Source organism: Lycium barbarum, chromosome 4 (assembly GCF_019175385.1).
Source record: "Lycium barbarum isolate Lr01 chromosome 4, ASM1917538v2, whole genome shotgun sequence".
In the NCBI taxonomy this organism is placed as follows: Eukaryota; Viridiplantae; Streptophyta; class Magnoliopsida; order Solanales; family Solanaceae; genus Lycium; species Lycium barbarum.
This window is the reverse complement of record NC_083340.1, coordinates 11439139-11445138: the sequence shown is the minus strand read 5'-3', so window position 1 is coordinate 11445138 and position 6000 is coordinate 11439139.

The following is a 6000-nucleotide window of genomic DNA, read 5'->3' as shown; positions in this document are numbered from 1 at the left end:
TGTGACATTAGCTTTTTATTATTATTATTGTTCAGTTGTAGAAAAAAAAAAAGACAAATTTTTATGTTTATTAACAATTTAATTTTAAAATACTCATTTTATCATTGAGAATTTGAGATAATTCATAGACACACAAATTAATATCTATGATTTATTTTAGACTAGAACTTTCAAAAATCATCATTCTCTCTTAAGTTTCGTGCCAAGTTAAATTGATATGGAGGAAATAAGTATTTCCTATATCTTTTTTGTCTTTTTCTAGAAATAAATTTTGAACCCAAAAAATTAATATATAAAAGTTTAAAATCCACACACACATTTATATAACACATAGAATACCCAAAGATGAAGTTTCCACATTTTGTGTGATTGTGCAAATGGGATAGGCTTTGATTAAAATTGTCGATCATTCATCAGCTCTACATTTCCCTTTCAAGAGTTCCCTTCCCCATGACCCACATATATCCTTGGCCGTATCACTCCTTTCTCATTCTATTGACTCCTATAGCCTCAAAAGGGATATGTGTTCCAAGATTCATGGTTTCATGTTTTATCACTTCTATACAAGAAAAAAAAACTCATTGTTTGCTTTTTTCTTTGTTGGTTAACAAAAAAAATAAGAAATTGGTATATGTATTTTTCTTCTTTTGATGTGACTAATCTTTGTCTTTGTTTATCCCAGAAGAAACAGAAGAAGAGATGACAAGACTGAAGATACATAAGAAGATATGAGCATGGAATTGGCCGATATGATATCCTCCTACTATAGAAAAGTATAAAGTCCAAGTATGAATAATACAGTACTTATGTTCACTGTATGTGACACGCTAGAAAATGACACCTTTCTATTTGAAGAAATAATAATCTTAATATTTTAATTTCAATTTGAACGGCATAACTTGTTACTTAGATCTACTTAATAAAATAGTTGAAATTTTTAGAAAGAAACAAAAAATAAAAAGACACGTGAAATTCTTACAACCATTTAAGATTTAAAAGAATTACTTTGATATTTGGATATATTTAACTTATATATCAAATGTTAATTTCTTTAAATTAAACTCTACACCCAGTCATTTACCTTCAAATCATATGAGACGCTGGGAGTAGTAATAGGAAGCCGCCTTTTCAAGATCACTTTTCAATTTCAAATATCAGAATGATTGAAGTTTGAAGATGATGTGCTAAACATGATAATCCACTAGCTAAAACAGCACCCAAATTGTTGTATTCTAAAAGTTAATTTACGAACGTTTGTTCTTTTGTTATCTACAGTAACTTTTTTTTTTTTTTTGGAGGTAAAGTGGAATTGACTTAAGAAGAATAGAAAAGGGACAAGGACAAAAAAATAGCAATAAAAAATAAAGGAAGAAGCGTAGATAATTCAAATCCTACAAAAATTTACTCCCTATAGGTGTTTACCCCAATCAATAAATAATTTGTATATAAATTTTTTTTATTAGTCATAATTAATTAATATATTTTTTCACGTTATTAACCTTGATGTATTTACGCAACATTGATAAACATAAGTTTACTATTGAACTCTCGCAATTCGCATATAAGTTACTTGTCAATAAATTATACTCCATTAACATAAAAGGTGTAGTACCTTTTTCTTCCAGTCCCTAGTCAAGAAATGTTCCTATTGCTTTCTATGAAGATGATTGGTACTTATGGATCCAGGATCCTCGTCCTACTCCCTCCCCTTTTTTTTTTTTTTTTTTTTTTTAAGAAAAATAATAATTGAAATCTCCTTTTTAAAAGCCAGCTATATGTATGAAAAAAGTATGACAATTCAAATGTTATACATATTAGTACAGAAATGGTCAAGACTCTCCAAGGGGCATAACAAGTGGAAAACTAATAAAAGAGTATTTAATTAGAAACAAGGATAAGTATTCAATCAGAAACAAGGATAACACCATAGAAACTCAAAACTCAAGAAACACACTAAAAAGGAGATATGCGGGGCTATATAATAAGGAATTCTAGCACTAGTCCGTTTTATTTATTTATTTATTTATTTATTTATCTGTTGTTATTACTTTAAGGATAAAGGTGCAAATATATCCCTCAACTTTGCGATTTAGAGCAGATATACCCCTCATTACAAAAGTGATGTATATATACCCTTGTCGTTATAAAATGATGCAAATATACCCCTGTCATTACAAAATGGTGCAAATATACCCTTTTCACTGACGGGTTTTTTTAAAATAAATAAATTATATAGGTTATTTTTTAATTTAAAAAAATATACATGTGACTTTAAAAAAAAAAAGTCTACCCATTTTTTTAGTAGACATACTTTTCTAAAGCCACATAGTAATTTTTTTCTGGTGGGTCGGGTCTGGTTTGTTTAAATAAATGGGTAGACTTATTTTTTTAAAGTCACGGAGATATTTTTTTAAACGAACTAGACCCGACGCACCAGAAAAAAAATTACCATGTGGCTTTAGAAAAATATGTCTACTAAAAAAAAATAGTTAGACTTTTTTTTAAAGTCATATGACATTTTGTTTAATTAAAAAACAACCTAAATGAATTTTTTCTTTTAAATTCCGTCAGCCAAAATGGTATATTTGCACCATTTTGTAACGGCAGGGGTGTATTTGCACCATTTTGTAACGGCAGAGGTATATATACACCACTTTTGTAACGAGGGGTATATCTGCTCTAAATCACAAAGTTGAAGGGTATATTTTCACCTTTGCCCTTACTTTAATAGATCATATTAGAATATGGCTCGACCTGATCATCTTGGAAAATACTTACACGATTATGGTGGTTACGTCCAATTAAATAATTTAGATAAGAAAGGGTTGCTCAAATGGTAAGCACCCTCCACCTCCAACCCGAAGGTTGGGGTTCGAGTCACCAAGGGAGCAAAAACAGAGCTCCCGAGGAAGGGGTTAAAAAAAATTGATATTCAAAATTACAAATTAAAGTGAGAATAAATATTATTTAATTGTGATTAAATGATAAAAAAATATTTTCACAATATATGAAGAAATTGTTATCGCATATACTTTAAAGAGGATTTTACATAAATGACTACATTTTGGAGGTTTAAAATTTACCCATGGCTAAAGATTCAATATTTACATGGCATAGTTACTTTTTTTCGCTGTATTCATAAAATGGCTCGCTGTATTCACAAAACGGTCTCGCTGTATTCATGAATACAGCGAGTAAAAATGAATTCAAAAATTCTTTTCGCTGTATTCAAATCAGATGTATTCAACTTAGTTGTATTCACATCAAATGTATTCAACTCAATTATATTCATTTGTAGCTACTTTTACATTGTTTTCAATTGTATTTAAAAATCGGTTGTATTCAAACAACATAAATGCAAAAAAAATTGTATTCAGCTTATTGTATTTTAAACTCGATTGTATTCGAATAACATAAATACCAAAAAATAGATTCAGCTGTAATATATACACTAAAATACTGAATACAAAAAAATAGATACATTAAAAAATTAACTAATATACTAAAAAACTGAATACAAAAAATAGATACACTAAAAAATACACTCAAAAACTGAATACAAAAAAATAACAAATTGAATACAATCTAAAATATAACAAAATGAGCCACACTTGTCATTGGAATGTGACCGGAAGAAGCTCAGATCTGAACGATTTTTCCTCTGCACTTGTCAGTTCATTGCGCCAACGGTGGCGGAGAAGTGCAAATCTAGTTGTATACAATCTAACATTACAGCAAAACATTTCCGTAGCATGAATTTGCAAAATCCACACACCTAACTTTCTCCTTTGCAAATGAAAACACAAAAAATAGGGAAGTGAACTTCTCCTTTCCAAATGAAAACACAAAAAATAGCTACAAAAAAATTGAAATCAGATCTGCATCTGAAACCACAAAAGAATTCCATTCAAACCAGCGGCGGCGACGAAAAGCTACAATTATGTGCACTTTTGAAACCAGATCTTCATTTGAAACCACAAAGAATTGCATTCAAACCAACGGCGGCGGAGGAGAGCTACAATTATGTGCATTGAAACCAGATCTGCATTTGAAACCACAAAAAAATTATATTCAAACCAACGGCGGCAAACAACTATCTGGTTTCAAATTTGTTGTTGTTGTTGTTGTGGCGTCTCCAGCGAGGCTGGCAGTGATGGTGGTTAACGACAGTGGGGCGCGGATGACGGAGGGAGTAGAAGGAGGCGGGAATGGAGGGAGTAGAGTAAAAATAAAGTATTCTACTTTAAATATATATGTAGCTATTAATTGTATTTAGCATATTACTTTTAGCTATAGGATGTAATTAATTTGTACTATAGCTACTAAATATAAATATGTAACTAGTAGTTAATTATGCCATGTAAATTTCCCTATTATAAATTCAGTCCATAGTAGACCATGAATTTCTCGTGTGTGTTGGTTTCATGAGGTTCTAATGTTTCTAGGGCAATTTGCAGGATTGTCCTTCGCTGGGGGTGGTCTTTAATTTTTTGCCCTCAAAATGGTGGTATTTAACTTTTGTCCTTCAGACAGAATTTCGCTAGGCAGAATTTACAAATTTCTGCCTTAAGGCCCAAATTATGCGTTACAGATTTGCAAAATTCTGCCATGCGAAATTCTGTCTTGCGATTTTTTTTTAACTGAGTTGGGGTTCGAACCCACATCCTCGGGGTATTAGGCGAAGGACAAAACTTAAAGACCACCAATTTGAAGGAAAAAATTAAAGACCACCCCAAATGAAGGACAATCTGCACAAAAAAAAAAAGAAGATGTTTCTAGCAGTAGGGCCTGGGTTTGGGCCGTCGTGCATTCGCTGATAAGTTGGTATTTTACCAACTTATCTCTTCTTTAATCTTATATTTTTGTTATGTTTGATTAAGAAAATAGTGCATTTAATATCATTTACATCTGTTTTACAGGTTTTATGTGATTTAGAAGCGATCGGAATAAACCAAGTGAAAATAAAGTAAAAAAGAGGCCAAAACTGTCAAAACTGAACAGTTTTGCAAAAATAGGACAGATTTGCAAAAAACGAAAATCAGGGACTGTTTTGCAAAACTGTTTTGAGTGGGAAAATTTTGGGACTACAAAAGCAAGCTTGAAGACATTATTTTTCATCTTTGGCATAAACACATGTTTTAGAGGCTAGGATTTACACCACACCTTGAAGTTGAAGATTTGAAGATTTGGTTGAACACTTTCTTGAACCTTTACTTCATTTCTCTAATTTCTTGCTTTGTAATAAATATTTAAGTGTGTAGTATTTCATTTCCATACTTAAACCTTGTTTATGGATGTATACATTGTTAAAGTTCGGATTGAAACTCTTGTTATGCTTATGTATTGAATGATTTTTATTTCTAATAAAGTGGGTTTTTGTTTCTTTAATTAATCTTGTTCTTTAATGTTTCTTAAGAGATTAGGTAACCCTAAGATTCGCCCATTTACTTTGATTGAGCTCGGAAGAGGAAATCTAGTTGGGAAAGATTAATTAACAAGAATTTGGGTCATTAAACCCATCTAATAATTTGAGCTAGGAATATGATAGTTACTTGAGGTTAGATTGATTGTGCCTAATATCACACTCTAAGGCTTGGAAAAACTTAGAGTAAAATTCATTGATTTGGTTGGAAGATTTTCAATGAGATTTTAGAAATCATTATCTATTAACATAAACCCGCTCTTAGTTGTAAAATCGTGAAATACATTGGATCGTTACTTGAGCATAATTTTCTTTGTATCCATACTTGTGGTCATTGATCATTTTACCCGCTTTCTAATTAGTTTTATCTTTGTTAGTTTTTAAATCAAAAATCAAAATATTATCAAGTGTTTGGCTTAGCATAAAAAGTGATAATTCCTTACTTGCTTAAATCGCCTAGGATATTGTTCTCTGTGGGTTCGACCCCGACTCTTAGTTTGATAAATTATATTGCATATGACCGTGTACACTTTCTCTTTGAGGAGTGAATTTGGACGTTATCATTCGCCTAATGGGCT